Below are 24,620 nucleotides of genomic sequence, written 5' to 3' on the forward strand. Positions count from 1 at the left end.
AGGAAATTCAAAATATGTGGATATTAAACAACAGTCTCTTAAATAAGCAATGGGTTGGCAAAAAATTCACAAGAAAATTTTGAATATGTTTTGAGATGAATGGGGACAATGAAAAGAAAAAAGGCCACAAACTTATGGGCTACAGCCAAAGAAATGTTTTGAGGCAAATTTATAGCTGTAAATAAAAATAATTTTAAAGAAGAAAGCTCTTGGCTGGGTGTGGTGACTCACATCTGTAATCCCAGCGCTTTGGGAGGCCAAAGTGGGTAGATTGCCTGAGGTCAGGTGTAATAAGGCCAACTTGGACAACATGGTGAAACACCATCTCTACTAAAAATACATCTAAATTAGCTGGGCATGGTGGTAGGTGCCTGTAATCCTAGCTACTCAGGAGGCTGAGGCAGGGGAATTGCTTGAACCAGGGAGGTGTAGGTTGCAGTTTAATTATGGTTAATAGGGTTAACCATATCCTCTAGCAAATTCATTTCTAGGTATATACCTTAGAGAAATAAAAATAAATGCCTTCACAAAAACATGTTCATAACAGCATTACACATATTACCCAACAAGTAAAAACAACTCAAATATCCATCAACTGATGAATTGATCAATTTTTAAATACCCCGGCCGGGTGCAGTGGCTCACTCCTGTAATCCCAGCCCTTTGGGAGGCCAAGGCGGGTGGATCACCTAAGGTCGGGAGTTCAAGAGCAGACTGACCAATATGGAAAAACCCCATCTTTACTAAAAATATAAAATTAGCCTGGCGTGGTGGTGCATGCCTACAATCCCAGCTACTTGGAAGGCTGAGGCAGGAAGAATCTCTTGAACTCAGGAAGCAGAGGTTGCAGTGAGCAGAGATCATGCCATTGCACTCCAGCCTGGGCAAGAAGAGCAAAACTCCATCTTAGAATAAAAATACATACATACATACATACATATCCCTACATGGAATATGGTTCAGTCATACAAAGTAATTCAGTACTAATTACATGCTACATCCTTCATGAACCTTGAAAACATTACACTACTAGAAATGTCAAGCACAAATAAAAACCAAACAGTACATGATTCTACTGATGTAAACTATCCAGAATAGGCAAGTCTTTAAAGGCATAAAGTAGATTTGTGATTTCAAGAAGATGGGAAATGACTGCTATCAGACATGTGTTTATTTTTGGAATTATGAAAATATTCTAACATTAGATTGTGGTGATAGCTGCACAACTGAATATGCTAAAATCAATGAACTGTATACTTGAGTGGGTGAATTTTATGGTATGTGAATTATATCTCAATAAAGTCATTACAAGAGTAAAAGAAAGCTGGAGTGGTTATATTATCTCACAAGTAGATTTCAGAGCAAAGAAAATTACCAGAGATAAGAAGGGCTATCACTTAAAAGAGCCAATTTATCAAAAGATACAGCAATCATAAATGTGACTGATCCCAACAATTATAAATATGACTGATTCTAACAATGGAGCTTCAAAATACATGAAGTAAAAACTGGCAAAATTGGAAAAAAATAAAGATGAATCCACACTTACAGTTGAGGACTTTGATACTACATTCCTAGTAATGTATAAGAACAAGCAGAGGGAAAATCAACAATGATACTGGTACAACTAGGCAGCATCATTAACGAACACTGACATTTGTAGGACATCCCGCCCGACAGCATTAGAATAACCATACTTTTCAACATACAGAACATTCACCCAGACAGTCTATATTCAAATCTTAAAATATTACAAAAAATTAAAATCATACAGCTTGTTCTCTGACCATAATATAATGAGCTAGGAATTACTAACTGCAAGACAACAGGAAATTCTCTAACCACATAAAAATAAAACAACACATTTCTACGTAATCTAAATCCTAAAATGATAAATTAAATTAGGCCTAATGCTGCCTCTGTAAGTAGCAGACTACAACCTGATTTGAGAGTGTATTCTTGTAACAAGTAGCTGAGTCTCAGCCAATGACAGTAGCGGAGCTTCAGCCAATCACAGGCTGTTAACTAATCAGACCATATCCATTGAAGGCAAATGCCTAATCACACCATGACCAACTAAAGCAAACACTAGGCTGGATCCAATCAACTGACTTAGGTACATCACTGCTTTCCTTTGTTTATGAATACTGCCTGCCCATGTTTCTGGGTGGAGCTCTCTGAAACTATTCTGGTTCTGAGTGCTTCTTGATTCATGAATTGTTTTTCGCTCAGATAAACTCTGCTGAATTTAATTTGTCTAAAGTTTTTCTCTTAACAGTTTCACATGAGACGTCAGATCTTGAAGTAAACTTCCAGTGATCCCAGGAGCACTGAGTGACCAAGTTAAGGTACCCACCATGCCCATTGTGCCCATTGCTCTTTCGTAGCAACTGGGGTCATGTGTAAGATTTTCTGAAACTGAGCTTCATGAACTTGTGATTTGAGCTCTCTGAGTTTGAGCATTTTTTATCTACAATGGGTTTCAAAGTTGTGACAAAAATAGGACTGGGCCCAGTAGGGAGGCCTCAGGTATCAAACTGGGTCAGACAGAAACTAGACTTAGTTTAGTAGGTAGAAAAGGTTAGTAAAAGACACTGAATCATAGATTTATCCGATCAACGGTGGCTAGAACGTCACCATCTGGGAATTCTAGCCAATTTCATGTACAAAAACTAGAGGCCCAGAACTTGTGCTTTTCTAGATGAATGGGTGAATCTTATCAAAAGTAACATAGAATGGCTACAGTGGGAAAATTCCATACGAAAGGCAAACAGGTTCATGTTTTTACAGTTATAAGGGCTACAGAGCCCAAGAGGAGCTCTTCATACATATTTTAATTCCAAACCAGGGATTCCAACTTAAGAACCCTATGCCCCAAGATGTCTGCCTTATGGTAAATAGTCATGCAACTGGAAAACACATTTTCTACTTTTATACCAGCCATCTAATGGATCCACTACCTTTTGTCTGAACTATTACTCCACTAGAGGAAGCCCCTCAAGGCTTTAATCCCAAAACAATAACCCATCAATTTCTCAGTGAGGAAAAACAAATTCTGTGGTGGGGGTTTCAAATCTAACCTGAAAAGTTCCTAATTGACACTTGGACCATTTTCAGAAAAAAACATTTGTAAGAATTAGTCCTCTCTGTTATCTCTATTTCATCTTGCTTCTCCCATGAGAGTCTCTCAAGTCTACTGAAATCTCTCTTCTCAAACTCCTGCTAACTATATGCTCTGCCAACTGTATACATCTCTTTCTTGTCATCGTGATCCTGACTCTGCTCCAAAACTCTTGGAAAAAAAAAAAAATAACAGAAGACAAAACCAAAACGTTTGGTCTGTCATTTATTCTTAAAAACAGAAACGAACAAAAAAGAACCGATCTCTATAAAACAAGATTAAAACATTCATGCAGAGTTCTGGCACATAAAATGCTGTATAGACTAAGCATCCCTAATCCAAAAGTCCAAAATCTGAAATGCTCAGAAATCCAAAATTTTGAGTACCAACATGATGCCACAAGCGAAAGGTGAAGAGGATACTGTTAACACTGCAAAGTGCCTATAGATAACATACGTGATGGGTTTATTGAAGGACTAGAAGAGAATGCATTCATCACAGAAAAAGCAATTGTGTCAGTTTATAAAATCAACAGAGACTTCTAAGACAAAAACCATTGTTACTGAGACAGATGACTCTGGAGGAAACATGAAAAGTCATCTGTCAGAATACTTCCTCATTTGTAGAGAAAACACTTGCTGGTCACCCGACTACTTCTGATATTTCTTCTCACTTAAAATAATAAAATACAGTGAACAATAACCTTGTAATCAAAGTACAGCATTGTAGGTAAAGAATGAAAGCCTGGCATTGCTTATTGGTGGCTTTTTAACAGCTGATACAGGCTTTCTGGAGACACTACTGTTCTACTTAGTTACCTTGAACACATTATCTTTTCACTATATTAATGATGCATCCTATTTTTTACTGTTAAGCACTTATTTGTGAGTAATATAAGAAAACAATTGCTTAGCAGTAGCATAATAAATTTAGAGTCAGGAATGACGGTGATGCCAAATAGCCACAGATTGTCCACATGGGTGACTGAGATATTGATACTTTTGCTTTCTAATGGTTCAATGTACATAAATGTTTCATACACATTATCAAAAATATTGTAAAAAATTATAAAACATAATGGAACATAAATTTCATATTGACTTGGATCCCATCCTCAGTATATCTCATTGTGTACAGGCATGCCTTGTTTTATTATGCTTTGCTATATTGTGATTCACAGATATTCCATTTTTTTAAACAAATGAGGATTTGTGGCATCCTTGTATTAAGGAGTCTATCAGTGCCATTTTGTAGAACAGCAAGTTTTACTCTGTCACATATTGGTAATTCTCACAATATTTCAGACTTTTTCATTACAATTAATCTGTTATGGTGATCTATGATCAGTGGATGTTACTATTGTAACTGTTTTGGGATGCCATGAACCATGCCTATATAAGACGATGAACTTAATTAATAAGTGTTGTGTGTGGTGTGACTGCTCCATAGAGCAACTATTCTCCCATCTTTTTCCCTATACTAGGGCCTTTCTATTCCTTGAGACAAAACAATATTGAAATTAGGACTACAAATGCCTTTAAGTACTCAAGGGAAAAGAAGGGTCGTGTATCTCTTACTTTAAGTCAAAAGGCTGGAAAATATTAAGCTTAATGAGGAAGGCATGTTGAAAGCAAAGACAGGCCAAAAGCTAGGCCTAGATTCCTTCGATAAATCTAGGCAATGTAAATTGAAAACCTTCTAAAAAGGATTCACTATTTTAGATATCATTAAGAATTTTTCTGATTCATGGGAGGAAGTCAAAATATCAATGTTAACAAGACCTTGGAAGAAGCTGATTCCAACCCTCCCGAATGATTTTGAGTGGTTCAAGACTTCACTGGATGAACTACCTGCAGATGTGACAGAAATAGCAAGAAAACTAGAAATAGAAGTGAAGCATGAACATGTTACTGAATTGTTGCAGTCTCATGATAAAGCTTAAACAGATCATTGCTTCTATAGATAAGGAAGGAAAAATGGAAGCCATTTCCCAGGTGATTTTAATATGTCCCCTCCTGCCCCCAACACATACAACCTTAATTATATAGATCTATGAAATCTTACCTCATTCAGATAAAAACCTATCTGCTGTAGGAATCATAATACATTCAATCAAATGTTCAATTTACCAATATAAATAAGACATATCTATTTTTTTCTCAAATCTCAATTGTAAACCCAAGTAAATTTCCTCTATATCAAATTCAAAATAAATCCAAAATATGCTATAAAAGATTTTTAAGTTATAGATTCGCATTTTCACAGAAGGAATACACAATGAAAATAATAGTAATTGTAAACTACAAAAATATCAAGCACAATTGTTAAGTAAACACATTATAGTGGACCATTATGATAAAATCATATTCCTTTAAAAATATAGTAACAAATAGTTTTGTAAAAATCATTAAATGTTTACATTCAGATGTTAAACATATAATCTAGATAATCATAATGATAGAATGTTTTTAAAAAGTATGGAAAACCTGGAGGAAATAGGCTAAGATATAAACATTTCCTCTTTAAATTTTCTACAATAAATGTATAATAGATTATATAAACTGAGTTTTTAAAATAACTTTAAAAACCTGACAATGTACTCTCTTGTAGTGAATCTGTAACTAAAAATACCTGCATGTTCATCAAAGATGAAATTTTATGCACACCTTTCCAAGTACTATCCTCTTTATAGATTTTAAGCCAAATTTCTTGGGCCTCTATAGTGGACTGTGTTGATTGGTATTATGTGTTTCTTGGCTACAGGGAACTGAATAGTTCAGTGGGCTCAATATGAGTGGATTAAAGTTCAGTGACTGAGGGATTCAGTCATTTCTGTAGACATCTTGTAAACTTAATAAGTTTCTGTCACATGGGCTGAAATTAGAGAAATTAATTCCAGGCTTGCACAAAAGATAAGCCTAGGTCCATGTTGATAAAATATGTTGCAGCAGAAATGTCCCATAGATACACATGATCTTTATTAGAATTACATGTAACCTATATGTACTTAATTGTGTCTTATACAGTCTTTTAATATTTAAAATTGTAGTAAAACAGGATGTCATGTGGCTTACAGTTAAGTCATTTTGATAAGAAACTTTACATTTATGAAAACAGACTTTTAAAAAATAAGTCAGATGTGCAAACACACACAAATAAAATTCAAGGAGTCAGCAGTGCATACATTTACACAATATATTTATGCAAAAAAAAAAAAAAACCTTAGTCCAATTCCCATTTCCCATTCAAAAGGCAACCACAGACATTAGGTTTTTTTGTCTTCTAAGAGATTTTCTAAACATATATAAACAAATCTATATGGTTTTTATACAAATGACAATCATCAATACAATTTTGTCTTTTTCTTTTCGTTTATTAAAATGTCTTGATGTTGATTACATTTCAGTCCATATAACCTTATTCTTTTTAGGGACTGCAACATAATGAATTAATTAATTTATTTATTTATTTATTTAAGGAGGATGGAGGATCCAGGAGGAGGAGGAAGGGAGCAACATAATGAATTTAACTGGCTGCTTAATGACAAAAACTTAAATTGTTTCCAAATTCAGGCTATTACCAAAAATGCTGAAAAAAATTATATTTTCTTCCTGTGCATCTGTGCATTAAATCCTTGGAGGCAGAACTGGTGGATCGAAGTTTTGTACATTTTTTAAAGATACTATCAAACTGCACTCTAAAGAATTTGAATCAATTTAGACCCCAGACAAAAAGTTACATTCCTAATACAGTATTTTATCAACATTTTTGTAGTTGTCAATCTGATATGTAAAAAAATGTTTTATTTTCTATATATCTTATAATGAGGTTGAGCCACTTTTATTATTTGTTTGAAAGCAACTTGTAACTCTATTTCTGTGAACTGCCTGTCATTTGTTCATTTCTCTGTTAGATTTTCATTTTGTTTTGTCTTCTTTATATGAAAGGTGTTAACATTTTATATTAAAATTATCTTTTCAAAACTTAACACTTGTCTTTACTGCATTTTTGTCATGCAATTTTATTTTCTTTTTGAGACAGGGTCTCTTTCTGTTGCCCATGCTGGAATGGCTTACTGCAGCCTTGACCTCCCAGGCTCAATCAATCCTCCTGCCTCAGCCTCCTAAGTAGCTGGGACTACAGGTGGGTGCCACCATGACTGGCCAATTTTTAAATTTTTTTATAGGTGTGGTTTTGCCATGTTGCCCAGGATGCTCTCAGACTCCTGGGCTCAAGCAATCTGCCTACCCTAGCCTCCGAAAGCACTGTGATGACGGGCATATCACCACCACCCAGCCTTATCAGCAATTAAAAAGAAGTTTTGCAGTCCAATTTTAGACATTTTCCTTTTTAAAGAATAGTAAATCTGTCTCTTTCATCCTGAAGGATGAGTACTATAAAACTAAATTTTAGTACAATGCTGTCATATATGACTATGACCATTTCTGTATATTTTGTTTATCAACGTTAACTGGTTGTAAAATCCCTCAGGCAAAATTCTTCACTACTGTGCTTGCAATAAACATTATAACCATCAATATTAGGGAAGAAGAAAAAGGAAGGGGATTTTAAAGGAAGCACTTGAAAGAGGACACTTAGAAAAAATGAGACAATATGGAAAGCTTTGTGAAATACATTTCTTCTGTAGTAAATGACAACTAATATATTCTAGAAGACAATATTCTGTATAAATTACCAATCACTATCAATTTTTCCTTATACACATGCACACATTATAAATATATGTAATACCACATCACTACCCATAATACATAATTCAGCCTATATTCCAAATTATTTACAAAAATATCATTACTATACTACACACTACACACACACACACACACACACACACACACACAGTGTGTTTCAACTTGTTCTTTGTTCCATTTTGTGTTTTAACTTTAACTTCTTATATGTTTTGGACATATTTCCAAGTTAGAACATTTAGAGCTACAATGTTTTAAACTGTATATTAGTCCACTTTTGAATATACCACAAAAAATGTAACCAATTCCCAATCAGTGGCTACAGAGTTGTAGCCATGTTTTCTATATTGTAAACAATTCTACTTTAAACATCTTTGACAGAGATTTTTATTTGTACACTTGGGAGCATGTTTTGCAGAATAAATTACAATAAGTAAATGAACATTTGTAAATCTGAACAGCTTTAACCCTAAAAAGTTTCACCAATTCACATTTCCACTAAAAGTTTGTAAAATTATATTTCCCTCATTGCATTTTCAACAACACCAAAAGTTATCAGACTTTCAACATTTGTAAAATTAATGCAAAAATTGATGTCTTTGTTTCTTTGGATAATTAGTGTGGCTAGGAGTCTTCACTCTGCTTAATATTTGCATTTCTTTTGCTTTGAGTTGACTCTTTTTTTTTCTATTAACAATATCCCCAGTTTGTATCTTTTTGGGGGGATGCAAATGTTAATAAAAATCATGTCCCTAAATGAGTCTAGGTTTTTGTATTATGCTTAGAAATGCTTTTCCCACATGCAATGTACACAGATATCTATTCAGGCTTCCTTTTTTTCCTTTTTAGGCTGCATATTTAGATTTAAACTAGTAAGCCATCTATACTACATTTATCTTATTAACAGTGAGGAAAAGTTTGTTTTATTATTAGGTTTCCCAAATAAATTCCTGTTTGTCCAAGCACACTTAATTAAATGTTATTTCTTCTTCCCCACCCACTGATTTAAAATGTATGCTTATCAAATGCCAGCTTTCCTTTTATTCTTAAATGTCCCTTGAGTTTCATTTGCACATCTGGTAGTAGGTCTATTCCATTGTCTTTTAATCAACAGTTTTGTAACACCTTTTATTATATGAAGAAGTCTCCACTATATATGTGTGTGTATATATATATGTCAAAATTACATATAATTTATAAAATAATATAATTATATTTTTATATTTGCAACATATTATACATATTAATAATGTTTGTTCTTCCACATCAGCTAAACAGTACAGTTAAAAACAGTATCAAAAATATTCAGTTAGGATTCTATTTATATGTTGTTTTAGAGAAATGATATCTTTACCTAGAAACATAATATGTATTTTATTGAATTCTCATGCATACCTTTCATATCTTCTTAAAAATAACTTCTCAATTGTGTGTTATTTCATGCCAAACTGAATTTTACTTTGTTCTACTGTATTATCTAGTTTATGTATAAACATCATTTGATTCTTACAAATTAAGTATGATGCAGTTGGACACTCTGATAAATTCACTTATGGTTCCTATCAAATTTCAGTGCTTCCTATGGACATTAAGGTATATAATCACATCGTGCATAAAGTGATAATATGTTCCTCTACCTGTTGTCACTCGCCCATAGGATTCAAAACCATGTCACAGAGCATAATGATTAGCATTCCTGTGTTTTTCAAATTTAATAATGGCAAGGCTGCTAGTATTTCACAGCTAACCATGCAAGCAGATAGACAGACGGAGGCTGTCTTCTATGACTATTACAGGAGAATGCAATCTAAATCATGAAATCTACTCTCCTTTAAGCAGTATCAAGTTTGGTGCATTATACCTCCATTTGTACCTATTTTGGTGGCTCCATTTTAAATGCAATATAAAATTAAAACCTAATTTGTAGATACTAAGGGAAGATAAGGTCACAAAATAAGAGAAAATTGTAAGTCTTTAAATATGAACGTTTTATTTTTAGAAACAAATCAAGCACAGCCCCAAATCGCCCCAGTTTGCCAGAATTTACAATGTGAGAGAGGGTTCTCTCCGGTCACCGCCTCCAGTCGCCGAGCACGTAAAGAAGTTACCATAAAGCATTTTTACCTGCGAATGGCCAGGCCTGAGTCCCTGAGAGCCGCGCCATAGAAACGCCAGTTAGCGACCCAAGAGAAGCCCAACCAGGCGACCTGTCACGCCCGAGCAAAACGCGAGGGAGGCGCCCGTGAAGTGCGGCCAGATCCCTATCCCTGGGCTCCAAACAGCTCGCGCCCAAACCCGCTGCGTCTCCACCGCAGACGCGCGCCCGACACCACGAAACTTCTGCAACCACCTGAGAATGCCGGACGAGCGCCAAGTTCGGGAACTGCTGAAGCAGGACGCCGCGCGCCCCCCGCGCCCCCCAGCAGGCACCGCGGCTTCGGGCCTCCCCTCACGACACCCTCGGCCCCACAGCCGGGGGCCCACGCCATCCCGTCCTGCTCTGAGCCCGCCTCTCCGGCCCCACTCACCGCCTGCCCCGCAGACTGCTGGGCGCTGGCGACGCCAGACGCGGGGTCTAGTAATATTTGCAGAGAGGAAAGGGAAAGGAGCGGAGGCAGGGAAAGGAGACGGAAGAGGATTTTTCAACTTAGAAACAGTCAGCGCGCGCGGGAGGGCGGCGAGGCGCGGGGTCCGGGGGCGGGTCAGGCTCGCCTGGACCCTCCTTCCCCTCGCGCGGCCACCCCGCCCCACACTGAGAGAGCTGCCAGCCCCCGAGTGTGTCTTCCTGGAAGGGGTGGGGCACAGTGAAGTCCTCTGAAACCCAAAAGCCTAGGGGGAGGGAGAAATGGAGAAACCAAGTTGTCACTGCTCTGATGAGGTGAAAGAAAAAAGCCACCCCACATTCACTTCCAATCAGAGGGGTAGGTTGCAGGGCCTGGGAAAAAGGAGATTTGCTGATAGATTACTGTGCCTAGAGAGAAAATGAAGAAACCTCTCTTTCTCAAGAGCCTTTTTGATTTGCATTGGAGCCCACCCCCAGGTCCTAGGCTTGGCAATGCAGTGCTGGCTGGAAGCACCTGGGCGCAGGGCCCAGGAATTCTGTTTTCTTTTCCACAGGGCTGGGGGAGGCCAATTTGATCTTGGAAGGAAGGAGGGAGAGACGCCAAGAAAGAGGGGAGGGGGAGCAGATTGCCCATGCTTTCTGAAGTTGGGAGAAAAATGGCATTTGTTAATTATTTTAGGCACAAATACTTCTTCAAACCAATGGGATTCAGTTCTGTGGTGATGCTTAGGGAGAAGCACAGTACACTGACAGGAAGTGGGAGAACCTGAAGGTCCCCTAACCTTGTAAAGAATCAGAACTGGACAGACGTAAGTTTGACTAAGCTCTGAGGAGTACTTGGCAGAACCTCATTGTGGGAGAAGGTTGGATAGGGGAAGCGATGTGGGAGTGGAGTTCTAGAATTTTCCGTTTTCCTTTATTTGTGTGTTATTTGTTAATATTCCTGTGAGAATAGATTTAAAAATTCATACTATTCTTCTCAGTAATAATTGCACAAAACATTTTTCAAATGCAGACAGTGTTTTATTGAAAGCATAAAACAAAGAAACTGGTGGTGAAACTACAGTAAATTATAATAATGTGTTACCTTTGTTTTAAATTTATGAAAGAGGCCAAGTAATTGTGCTTATGAATGTAAACATCCACAGAGGCCACATGAAAGATGCCAAAAATTTCAAGAGCAAAACATGTCTTGTGAAACATACTGCTTTGTGTGGGTCAAGATGGCCAGGGGGGACCTATGTTAATTCTAGCTAAATAATTATAAGCTTGTTTGGCTCACAGTACACTGAAGTTTATACAGTGAACTAAACTATATTATTGGTGCAGTTAATTAGAAATTAAGCGGCAACAGGAGGCCTAAGGTAAAGACCATCCCAGAGCTCAGTAACACCTGGGAACACCTCAGGGTGGTTGCAGAGCAGGCAATACTACTCCGGTCTCACGAATGCCTTCTCAACATGGAGACTGCTGAGACGATGGGGTCTTCTATATATACAATCATGTCGTCTGTAAATAGAGACAATTTGACTTCCTCCTTTCCTAATTGAATACCCTTTATTTCTTTTTCTTGCCTGATTGCTCTGGCTAGAACTTCCAGTACTATATTGAATAGGAGTGGTGAGAGAGGGCATCCTTGTCTAGTGCCAGATTTCAAAGGGAATGCTTCCAGTTTTTGCCCATTCAGTATGATATTGGCTGTTGGTTTGTCATAAATAGCTTTTATTATTTTGAGATACGTTCCGTCAATACCTAGTTTATTGAGGGTTTTTAGCATAAAGGGCTGTTGAATTTTGTCAAAGGCCTTCTCTGCATCGAGATAATCATGTGGTTTTTGTCTTTCGTTCTGTTTATGTGGTGAATTACGTTTATAGACTTGCGTATGTTGAACCAGCCTTGCATCCCCGGGATGAATCCTACTTGATCTTGGTGGATAAGCTTTTTGATGTGCTGTTGCAATCGGCTTGCCAGTATTTTATTGAAGATTTTTGCATCTATGTTCATCATGGATATTGGCCTGAAGTTTTCTTTTCTTGTTGAGTCTCTGCCGGGTTTTGGTATCAGGATGATGTTGGTCTCATAAAATGATTTGGGAAGGATTCCCTCTTTTTGGATTATTTGGAATAGTTTCAGAAGGAATGGTACCAGCTCCTCTTTGTATGTCTGGTAGAATTCGGCTGTGAACCCATCTGGACCTGGGCTTTTTTTGGGTGGTAGGCTCTTAATTGCCTGAGGGCCTCCTAAAGAGGGCTTATGCAAAGATCTCTGAGAAGGGAGGTGACCTCTGCTCACAAGATCTGGGAGGGTCTTTGCAGATGGGAGCTGGCAAGGAGGAGAAAAGCCTTGCAGGGTAGAGATCACGGAATACCTCAGGCTCTGCCTGGGTTCTCAGAATATGGAGTGATTTTCATTGCTCTATGTCCTCAACGCTAGGGAGATAAAAGCCCCGTAATGCACCGGGTGTGGTCAGACCTGGTGACTCCTCATCTGCTATACTTCTGATGCAGCCACACCCTGATAACAATGTCTTAGAATGATCTCAAGTGCTGTAAAATGCTCACTAGTTTAGCATGTCTTAGAAGGATCTCAAGTGCTCTCCCCACCCTGGCTATCTTACCTACATCTTCACCTTCCCCTTTGATGCCCATAAGATCAATGGGATTATGCACATAATAAAAGTGCTTCCAGCCCAGAGCTCAGGGCCAGTGCAGTTCCCACACTTGCGTTGGTCCCCTGGACCCATGCTGTAACGTCTACTTTTGTGTCTCTTGTCTTTATTTCCTTTTCTCAGTCCCTCATCACCGCCAGGACTAAGGGCACCCATGTACAGGGTTGGGCTGGTTCCCAACACTTTGAGGGATTAAAATAAAATCAGGTATGTCATATACCCAAAATCACAACTTTTGAGGGGAAGAAGAACTCAAATCTCCTGTCTTTCTGAAATTTCTTGATGTGATGACTTTCCAACTTGAACATTTCCAGGGATGACAAATTCACTACTTTTTATACTAATCCCATTTTAGTTGCTCTGTTGCTCTAACCTGTATTTCTTTGTGTTATTTCCTTTTCACTGGTTGTTCTTATGTTACCACAGTATACTTAGAGTTAATAATGTACCACTTCACATAAAATTAAGAAATGTATAACTACAGTTCCTCAATTCTTGAACTCCTGAGCTCAGGTGATCCACCCACCTGGGCCTCCCAAAGTGCTAGGATTACAGGCATGAGCCACCGCGCCCAGCCCCTACAGTTCCTCAATTCTATGTATAAATGCTGTCAGATTTTAGATACACATAATAGTCTACACAACAAAATGTTTTAAGTTTGCTTAACTAGTGAGTTGTCTTTTACAGAAATTAAAAGAAGAAAAAAATAGCTTTTATATATTTCCACATATACACAATTTCCTGTGCTCTTTGTTTTTTTCTTGTAGATCTTAGTGTAAAGTCTGTTCTTGCCGAGTTTAAAGTGAAGAAACTGAGGCCAGCACAAGAAGATCTGATGCAAAGGAATTTATTCAGGCTCCCGGACAAGGTTCTGCAGTCTGACAGGAGGGGCCAGAGAAGTCGCATGGACTCCTCTCAGACAGGGGATTTTATAGGGAGTGAAACAGCTTGATTGGTTGTGGGAGAGCAGGACTGCTATTGGTTAAGTTACAAGCCTTTACCTAGGACTTGGCTTGTTGTTGGTTGGAATTACTCGGCTGCTATTGGTTGTTAGGACTCGGCTGCTATTGGTTATTAAGACTTGGCTGCTATTGGTTGTTAAGACGCTAGGGTTACCACACCTTGTTTGCATACTGGGCTCTTTTAAGGGAGGGTCAGGCTGTGTGAGCATGGGAGAAGGGAAAAAGCTTGAGCATGTGTGAGCTTGCCTGAGCTTGTCTGGGCTTGTCCGAGTTTTTGAAAAGAAGTGGGGTGGGGGGTTCTGCGTCCATGCTCCCAGTGAGGCAACTGGCCTTACACTTAGTTTCACCTATTACCAGTTACCTTCAGGCTAGAGACTTTCTGTTAGTATTTCTTGTTATTTTTGAGACAGGGTCTCACTCTGGTTGCCCAGACTGGAGTACAGTGGCACAACCTCTACTAACTGCAGCCTCGACCTCCTGGGCTCAGGTGATTCTTCTGCTTCAGCTTCCCAAGTAGCTGAGATTACAGGTACACACCACCATGCCCAGCTAATTTTTTGTATTTTTTTGGTAGAGATGGGATTTGGCTATGTTACAGATCGGTCTCAAACTCCTGGATTCAAGCCATCTGCCCACCTTGACCTATTAAAGTGCTAGGATTACAGGTGTGAGCCACTATACCCAAACCCTTTAGTATTTCTTGTAGTGCAGAACAGCTACAAATTCTTTTTAGATTTTTTAAATCTAAAAATGTTTTTATTTTGTATGAATGTTTTAATGGTATTTTTACTGGTTACAGAATTCGGGGTGTACAGATTTTTTATTTTATTCCCCAACAATTTTGACCTCCATTTTCATCTGTTAGTATTCATATTACTGGTTTTAAGAATAACTTTTTATCATTGGTTTTCTGCAGTTAGCCTATGATGCATGGCTCTTTTTGTATTTATTCTACTGTGGTTCTCTGAGCTTCAAAGATATATAGGTAGGTATTATTCAACAAATTTGAAAAACTTTCAGTCATTATTTCTTTAAATTACTGCACTGTCCCCATTTCTCTCTCTTTTCCTTCTGGAAATTCAGTTCAATTAATTGTATGTTGGACCATATGATATGGACTCACAGCTCACCAATACTTTATTTACATTTTTCTGATTTTTTTGCTCATTAAGTTTAATAATTTCTGTGGATCTCTCTCAAAAATGTGCTGACCCTTATTTCAATTTGCTGTTAAGTCCATTACAAAATTAACACTTTTCAGTGGTAGTATTTCTATTTGGTTCATTTGGGCAGCTTCTCTGTCTTTGATGAGATTTCACATCTGTTCATTCACTAAGACCATCATTTTCTTAACTTTTTAACTTATAGTAACTGTTTGATAAGGTCTGGATATATGTCCCTGCCAAATCTCATGTTGAAATGTAATCCCCAGTGTTAAAGGTAGCATGTTGGGAGGTGTTTGGATAATGAGGAAGAATCCCCTGTGAATGCTTAATGCCACTTGGTGATGAGTGTGTTCGTGCTCTGGTAGTTCCTATGAGACCTGGTTATTTAAAAGAGTCTGTCCCGTCCCCTCTCTCTCACTCCAGCTCTTGCCACATAATAATCCAGGGCACACCTGCTCCCCCTTTGCCTTCTGCCATGATTGTACGCTTTTTGGTGCCTTACCAGAAGCAGATGCTATCACTATGCTTCCTGTACAGCTTGTAGAACCATGAGCCAATTAAACCTCTTTTCTTTATAAATTACCTAGTCTCAAGTATTCCTTTATAGCAGTGCAAGAACAGCCTAACATACTGTTTTACTACTTTATACCAACACGTGTTTTACCTTGTCATGATGATAAGTCATGATTTTCTTTTACTTACAATGGATATTTTTAAATTATATACAGGACATTGCAAATAATTTTTCTGAGTTATGCCTTCTTCATCTACAGAGAAACCATTTTCTGGCAGGCATTTGAGGGCTGATCACCTTTAACATCTGGAGCCATTGGTTTACACTTTAAGGCAGAACTACTGAATGCCTGAAGATTTTGCTAGCATGGAGCAAATAAATGACTTAAAGTTGGAACTTAAATATAAAAGGGAAGCAAAGTATAAAAATCTTGAGAAATCTCTAAGGTAGACCCTACCATCAAAGGTCCAGAGGCCTAGGCAGAAAGAATGGTTTAGTGGTTCAGGTCCATGGCCCTGATGCCCTACACAACCTCTGGACATTGTTCCCCAAATCCTGGCCTCTCCAGCTGCCTGGAGTTCAAAGGGCTTCTGGCATAGCTTGAGCCACTGCTTTGAAGGGCATAAGCCATAAGGCTTGGCAGCTTCCATGTGGTGTTAAGTATGCAGGCCCACAGCATGCAAGTTTGGGGGCTCCAACCCCACATTTCCCCTCTGTGTTGCCCTAGTAGAGATTCTCTGTGAGGACTCTGCCCCTATAGCAGACTTCTGCCAGGGCAGCCAAGCTTTCTTATACATCCTCTGAAATAGAGGGGAAAGCTGCCAAGTCTTCTTCAAACTTGCATGCTGTGGGCCTGCATACTTAACACCACATGGAAGCTGCCAAGCCTTATGGCTTATGCCCTTCAAAGCAGTGGCTCAAGATTTGCTGTATGCAGCAACTGAAATCTTTGTCCAGTCCTTTCAGCTGCTGCCTTCTGCTGGTATCACTGGAGTGTCCCCAATAGATGTACAGTTCCATGGTCCGTCAAGGATTTGAGGATTTTTAATTGACAGGTATTAATGTTATTGTCTCTGTGTCTCCCTACTTTCTGGGATTACTCTTAATTTATAACTACCCTGGTAGCCTGAAATCTCTACACCAATATCACAACTCAATAATTCTAATGCATTCTACTTGAGTTCTAGCTACGTTATACCTGAGAACTGGAGTACCCACAGGGAGAGTGTCTAGCATCACCACAAAAAAATACCTGAAGCTGGGTAATTTATAAAGAAAAGTGATTTAGTTGGCTCACAGTTCTGCAGGCTGTACAGAAAGCATGGCACCTAAATATGCTCTGCTTCTAGGGAGAACTCAGGGAGCTCTTACTCATGGCAGAAGGCAGTGCAAGAGTAGGCACGTCACATGGGGAGAGAGAGAGCAAGAGGGAGAAGGGGAAGGTCCCAGACTCTTTCAAACTCTTTCAGATTTCACATGAACTAACTGAGCAGAAACTCAGTTATCATCAAGGGGATGGTGCTAAACCATTCATTGGGGAGCCACCCCCATCATGTAATCACCTCCCACCAGGCCCCACCTCTAATATTGGGAATCACATTTCAACAGTAGATTTTGAGGGGATAAACATCCAAACCATTTTATTCTACTCCTGGACCCTGAAAAATTTGTCCTTTTCACATTTTAAAATACAATATTGCCTTCACAGTAGTTCCCCAAAGTCATAACTTATTCGAGTGTTACTCAAAAGTCCCAAATTCCAAGGAACAAGTTTAAAGTTTCAGTTGAAGATAAGTTTCTTTCCACTTATGAGCCAGTGAGATCGAAAACAAGTTATTTATATACAAGATACTGTGGTGGCACAGGCATTGGGTAAACATTCCCATTCCAAGAGGGAGAAATTGGCCAAAAGAAAGGGGCAATAGGCCCCACACAAGTCTGAATCCCAGCAGGGCAGTCATTGAATCTCAAATCTCCAAAATCTCCTTTGACTCCATGTCCCACATCCGGGGCACGCTGATGGAAGTAGTGGGCTCCCAACACCTTGGGCAGCTCCATCTCTTTGGCATTGCAGGGTATAACTCACATGGCTACTCTTATGGACTAGAGTTGGTTGCCTGTTTTGGTTCCAGGATGAGTTTGCAAGCTGCCAGTGGCTCAACCATTCTGTGATCTGGAGGCTGGCAGCTCCTCCCCACAGTTCCATTAGGTCATGCCCTGGTGGGGACTCTGTTTGGGGGCTCCAACCCCACATTTCCCCTCTGTGTTGCCCTAGTAGAGATTCTCTGTGAGGACTCTGCCCCTATAGCACACTTCTGCCAGGGCAGCCAAGCTTTCTTATACATCCTCTGAAATAGAGGGGAAAGCTGCCAAGTCTTCTTCAAACTTGCATGCTGTGGGCCTGCATACTTAACACCACATGGAAGCTGCCAAGCCTTATGGCTTATGCCCTTCAAAGCAGTGGCTCAAGCTATGCCAGAAGCCCTTTGAACTCCAGGCAGCTGGAGAGGCCAGGATTTGGGGAACAATGTCCAGAGGTTGTGTAGGGCATCAGGGCCATGGACCTGAACCACTAAACCATTCTTTCTGCCTAGGCCTCTGGACCTTTGATGGTAGGGTCTACCTTAGAGATTTCTCAAATGCCTTCTAGATCTTTTTCTCATTGCCTTTGATATTAGCACCTGGTTCCGTTTTAGTCATGCTCATCTCTCTAGCAAGTTGCTGCTCTGCAACCTGCTTATATTTCTCTCCTGAAAATGTCTTTCCCTTTTCAGCCACATGGCCAGGTTCTGAATTTTCCAGATTTTTATACTTTGCTTCCCTTTTATATTTAAGTTCCAACTTTAAGTCATTTATTTGCTCCAATAACTAATGGTAAACAGTTAAAGTAGCCAGACCACATCTTGAATGCTTTGCTGCTTATAAATTTTTTCCACCAGTTATCCTAGGTCATCACTCTTGAGTTCAAACTTCCACAGAACCCTAAGTCATGAACACACTGCAGCTAAGTTCTTTGCAAAGGTGTAAGAGGGGCTACCTTCACTCCTGTTTCCAATAAATTCCTCATTTCCATCTGAGACCTCCTCAGTCTGGACTTCACTATCCATATTTCTATCAGCATTTTGATCATAACCATTTCACCATTTAAGAAGTTCCAAACTTTCCCTCATCTTTCTGTCTTCTTCTGTACCCTCTAAACTCTTCCAGTCTCTTCCCATTACCCAGTTCCAAAGCCATTTCCACATTTTCAGGTATCTTTATAGCAACATTCCACTCCTGGTACCACTAGTCTACATCAACATGTTTTTCTGCTGCTACAAAGACATATCTGAGGCTGGCTAAATTATAAAGAAAAGAGTTTTAATTGGCTCATAGTTCTGCAGGCTGTACAGGAAATATAGTGCCTGCATCTGCTTGGCTTCTGGTAAGGCATCCAGAATTTTTACTCAATGCAAAAGCCAAAGCAGGGGCAGACACATCACATAATGAATGAGGGAACAAGAGAGAGAAGGGGAAGTCCCATACTCTCATGTGAAATAACTGAGTAAGTATACACGTTTCAAGGAAATGGTGCTAAACCATTCATGTGGAGATGGGACCCAACTCCATGATCCAATCACCACCCACCAAGCCCTACTTTCAACATTCGGAATCACATTTCAACATGAGATTTAGAGGGGACAAATATCCAAACAATATTACCAGTCAGATCCCTTACAGTTTCTGTCAGCTTTTGATTGTTCTCCAGTGCCTTCAAATAGTTTTTATTTTATGTTTTTCCCAGAGTTTATTATTGCTATCTAGGGAAAGATTATTGCAATCCAAGCTAACTTATCATCATTGGAACTCCAATTCTCACAAACTCATAATTTTTAAAAGCAATTTATTGTCAGACATACCAAACTGTTAGAAATCTTTTGTTGTTAAACTTAACCTACATGTATTCTTTTTACCAAAAGAGAATATTTTTCTTACTTACTTAATATAATAACCCTGTAAATTGCTGTAAATAGCTATTAACTTTTCCTTAAGTATTTTCTTCCTAAGACCAAACATCCTTATTTCCTTTTTGCTGTTTCTATTTGTCATGATTGCAGATCCCTTACATTGAGATTACCTTCCTTAGGTTTATTCATTGCCTTCTAATATTTGATGTTTAGATAATACAATAAGATGTCAATAGGTCTCTACTAATGAGGCCTAACTGCATTAGTTTTATTGGCTTATTAATTATTCATAGTATTAAGAGTAATACTGTATTTGTGGTTCATTAAGCACCAACATTAGTTACCCTAGAGTCAGTCTCTAAATTTAACAAAAAGTACACAAATGTGTTGAGAAATGAGAGCAGGCTGATGTCGTGGGTGGAGGTAGAGGAGTATAATGAGAGAAGGGCTCTTTCTAGCACCTGAAGTAATGGCTGGCGGCTTTGCCAGTAAACAATACAAAGCAAATTGTCCATTGTTTTCAATACTACCCTGATACATAAATATTTTGCCACTGCCTTATCCTCATTTCTCCATCTGGTTACATTCCATTCATTCTCCCAGACTAATTTTAAATATTACCCACTTTGGGAATCCTTCCATGACCTCTCCATTCTGATTTACTGAGTACTTTGAGCTGTGTTCTATACTGGTGCTGGAGATTCAGTGGAAAATAAGACGGGGTTTCTGCCCTCCTAGAACTTACATTCTTGTTAGGTCAGAGCCAATAAACAAGTATTCCTGTCACAGTTGCTGCTTCCTGAGAACATTGGAGAAGTGCTCACCTTGGCTTCAGTGTGGCCTAGCCTGAGACATAGTAGCAGTAGTTATGTCCCAGCAGATTAGCTTTACCTCTTGATGAATAAGGTGAATATTCATCACTGATGAATATATATATATATGTATATATAAAGGGGAATTTATTAAGTATTAACTCACATGTTCACAAGGTTCGACATGGGCCATCTGCAAGCTGGGGAGCAAGGATAGCCTGTTGAGGCCCAAAACTGAAGAACTTGGAGTCCAGTGTTTGACGGCAGAAAGCATACGGCACAAGAGAAAGATGTTAGGCTAGGAGTCTAAGCCAGTCTAGCTTTTTCACGTTTTTCTGCATGCTTTATATTTGATGGCAGCTGATTAGATGGTGTCCATCCAGATTAAGGGATAGTTTGCCTTTCCTAGCCCACTGACTCAAATGTTAATCTCCTTTGGCAACACCCTCACAGACACACCCAGGATCAATACTTTGCATCCTTCAATTCAATCAAGTTGATACTCGGTATTAACCATTGCAATTACTTTTCCATATAGTCCAACCATTTGGTATATACACACACATACTGATTTGGTATATCTTAAATTAAATTTCTAATTCTATTTCTTAGCAAGTCTCTTGGCACAGAAATAGTTGGGTAAATCTTACATGTTATTAAGAGGGATTAATGAAAACATTTTCATTTAGGTTCATTAAAAAACAATAATTAATGATCACACACTGGTCTTTACAAACTCCTTTTGACATACTTATCTTTAATGTTTATTAAGGCCAAGATGAGTAAAGAAATTTTATCAATTAAAGATGTGTAAACATAAATTGTGAGAGGTTAAATAGTAAGTTCATGAGTTTGTCAAATGTTGTTGAATAAATTCATTAATGTTGTAGAAAGTTAACCTACACATTCTGAATTTAAGTCCAACGCCCTTTTTACTACATCATGTGATGTCCATTAAAAAGAACACCACCACCTTAAATAGGAAACTGCTGATGTTCATGCAAAATAAACATAAACAAAAAAATTAAAAATGAGTCCATTAGCTCCATATGCAGTATGATTCAGCCATCTCATGTGGCTGTGAAACAAATTGATGCCAACTTAATCTATGTTAGTAAATGTCTAGTGTCCAAGAAAAGAAGGCCACATCTTTTTACTATATTCTGCAATGCTAAGAATGTTTCTGGAATATCATTTAGTTCCTGGGCCTTGTCTTAAATGAAGTTTTAAAAAGTTAAACCATCTTAAAGAATGGCCATTCTAGCAAGAGAGCATGTGGATATGGCTTCATTTGAAGAACAGCTGAAAAGAGGGATATGGACATATTTAGCCCAGAAAAAAAGAAGATTCAGGAAGGAGGATGAGTGGGTCACTTGTCATGTACCTAAAGAACTACTCAAAAGTTACTTTGCATCTCAAAGTGTCAGAGCTAAGAACAAGGAATGTCATTTTTAGGTGAGGACAACAGTTTCCGTCTAATATATCACTTTCTAACAATTAGAACTCTTCAGAAGCTTTAAAAGGCTACCTCAATCAGACACAAAGGGCTCCTGTGAAGTATGTTGTACAGAAGGCTCCAGACTGCATGATTCTTACCCAGCCTTCAGCAGTTTAACCGGAGAAGGGAAGAATGGAGGAGTTCAGTTTTTAGTGCAAGAGATCATACCCAATACCGTAATCATGAAAAGAGCTTGTCCACAAATGGTTATGATGGTTTAGATAAGTTATATCAATTATGATATTTTACATTTGAGAGGTTGGGTACAGTATATTTACTCTCTTTCTCTTTCTCCCTCTTTTATATGAATAGTTGAAATTAGTATAACACATTTCATTATATCAAAGTACACTTTGGTGTTCAGGAGACAGACCAGAAGGCAGAGGTTTCAGTTAATGTCCTCAGTTTAGAAGCCACATCTTTAAGGGACAGAGTGACCTGGAGTGAAAATTGTCATTTTTGGCCTGCACCATCAGGTTAGAATAGACAGCTATTCCTGCACAACCCTCTCTATTGAAACCTATATGAGGCTGACTAAAGCACATCTTGAACAGCTCAACAGGTCAACTGGAACTGGAGATTTTGTAGCACAGCTTTATATCTTTGCAAAGGCTTTATACGCTTTAGTTTGGATACTTTCACTCTTTTGTGTGGTTCTGTAAACAGAGAGTAGATGTTAGGTCCCCAGAATTTGGAGTCAGACAAGACCAGCTGTGTCCCTTGACATGTGTGGGCCCCTATATATGTCCTCTTCTGTAATAGTAAAATATCAGTAATGTTTACAACACTCAGTTGTTTTGAAGATTCAGATAACCATATGTATGGAGAGTTTAGCACAATACATAGTAAATACTAGGTGCTGGAAAAATATTAATTGTTGATTTTTAAAATTATATATATGTGTCTTGTTTCAAGCAAGTGTGAATCCACAATCAAAGACAGCTTTATGAAGAGCCCAACTACAGCTTCGTACCCAGCCAAGACTTTTGGGATTGCTATTTTGCCAGTTGTCTACATTAAGCTGTTGTTTATTGAACAATATGATCTGTAACACAAAGTTCATTGTAAAAAAATGAAATAAATACTTGTCATAAATGTTATCTGTTGGAATACAGAAATATCTTTATTTCAATTGGTGATTTTATTTTATTGTTTTCTTTGAGATATGAGAAGGTGGGAATGAAGAGAGTACTGTGGAATTAAATCAAGGTGTATGTATATATGTCTATACTTCTATACGTGTGTGTGTGTGTATGTGTGTATAGTTTTGGTTTCTATAGCAGGAGGCTTTAGAAAGGTGGTCACTGCAAGGTCACCCTGTCTTTCATCACTAATTCCTACGTGTCTGCTAGTCCTAAGTAAAGCGAATGTGAATGTCCATGGGTGTCTGTGTGCAAGTGAGGCACTGTGTTCTGTGATGGCTATGGTGTGAGCAACTGATGCAGAACCATGGACTCAGACTGGATGAGACCCTGAAAGCCAGGATTCACATACTGAAGCCAAGAAGAAACTGAAGCATGCACAGATCCTTCCTATAGAGCATAGGTGAATAGGAATATTTGAATATTTGACTGTATCATGATGAGTTTTCTTCAGGTATCTCTGAAAAGAACAGCTTGCTTGCTTGTTTTTATTCTATCATCAGTCTTTTCAGAGTAGAAGCCAAAGTCCTCACAATGACCTACATGATCTGATATCTCTGACCTCATCTCCCATTCCACTGTTATTCTCTTTATGCTCTTTTTGTTATGCTCTTTTGCATCTTTCTGTTTTAAACTTCAAGACTACTCTCCTATCTCAGGATCTTTGCAATTATTGTATCCTCTTTCTCAAATAGTATGCAATTTTCTCATTTAAAATACATATATTTATGAATGAATTTATTAAATTTATTCTCTGCTCCTGCCAAACAATATTATCTCCAATAGTCACGGAAAATAAAAGTGTAAAAAAAAAATCTATGCACAATGGAGATAACTTTAGGATTTAAAAATACATTTAGTAAGAAATGTATTAGGCCTTCATGAAGGAGACTAAAATTTCAATAAATATTGTAAAATCTAGGAAATGTAGGCAATGCTTTTAGATGAGAATACTCAAGATTTTAAAAATCAATACATAGTAATTAACATATTACTTTAATCTGCAAAACCTGTAACTTTTAAAAAATTGACTAAAATGATCTTCAAATAAATGGGGGAAAATGCCCAGGAATAGTTAAAAAAAATTGGAAGTGTAATTTTGCATATAGTTCACAGTCGCAGGGCCACTAAATATTATTTTACAATGACTCAATACAAAAAATAATTTTTCAAATCATGTGCATTAGCTTTAAAAACTTTATTTGGCAGCAACTCAGTCCTCTATACTCACAAATATATAAAAATTATCAAAAGTTTTGCCAATCCATGATGCTATGATTAGGATGTTTCCTCCTATTACCTCTATTTCACATCTAGCACATAGCTCCATGTAAGAATAATGGAGATTTATAGGAAGTAAATATATAATATTAATGGTATGGAAGAATATCACAAATAGAACAAGGTATGTTGTTTTGAAACCTCTTCCTAAATATTAATTATGGATTTGTACCACACACCTATATTCTTAATTCAAACATTTGTGTAATGAATAGCTACTTAAGGAGAGAAAAAAAA

The 24,620-nt window shown here is 38.1% G+C and overlaps 1 protein-coding gene and 1 long non-coding RNA gene across 8 annotated transcripts in view; one reads left to right on the forward strand and one right to left on the reverse strand.

Annotated features, from left to right (window-relative positions):
* Positions 1 to 24,620, reverse strand: part of PLSCR4 (phospholipid scramblase 4) — a 111,477-nt gene that overhangs the window by 46,551 nt on the left and 40,306 nt on the right. For 4 of the 6 annotated variants that reach the window (XM_012437126.3, XM_064378785.1, XM_064378784.1 and 1 more), the window contains exon 1: positions 10,359 to 10,511. The exons of 1 other annotated variant lie outside the window; for it this stretch is intronic. The gene's annotated coding sequence lies outside the window, so the exon portion shown is untranslated. Of the gene's footprint in view, positions 1 to 9,954; positions 10,148 to 10,358; positions 10,512 to 24,620 lie in introns of those variants that run through there. One more of the 6 variants, XM_012437128.3, reaches the window with a different exon arrangement.
* LOC135275857 (uncharacterized) lies at positions 10,675 to 23,054 on the forward strand. Of its 2 annotated transcripts, none has more exons than XR_010343417.1 (4): positions 10,675 to 10,751; positions 13,829 to 14,047; positions 14,944 to 15,008; positions 22,876 to 23,054. It is a non-coding gene; the product is annotated as an uncharacterized LOC135275857 (long non-coding RNA). The 2 variants fall into 2 exon arrangements; XR_010343418.1 differs by lacking the exon at positions 10,675 to 10,751 and adding an exon at positions 10,901 to 11,202.

Source organism: Aotus nancymaae, unplaced genomic scaffold, assembly GCF_030222135.1.
Source record: "Aotus nancymaae isolate 86718 unplaced genomic scaffold, 86718_ANA_hifiasm-v0.15.2.pri h1tg000019l, whole genome shotgun sequence".
NCBI lineage: Eukaryota > Metazoa > Chordata > Mammalia > Primates > Aotidae > Aotus > Aotus nancymaae.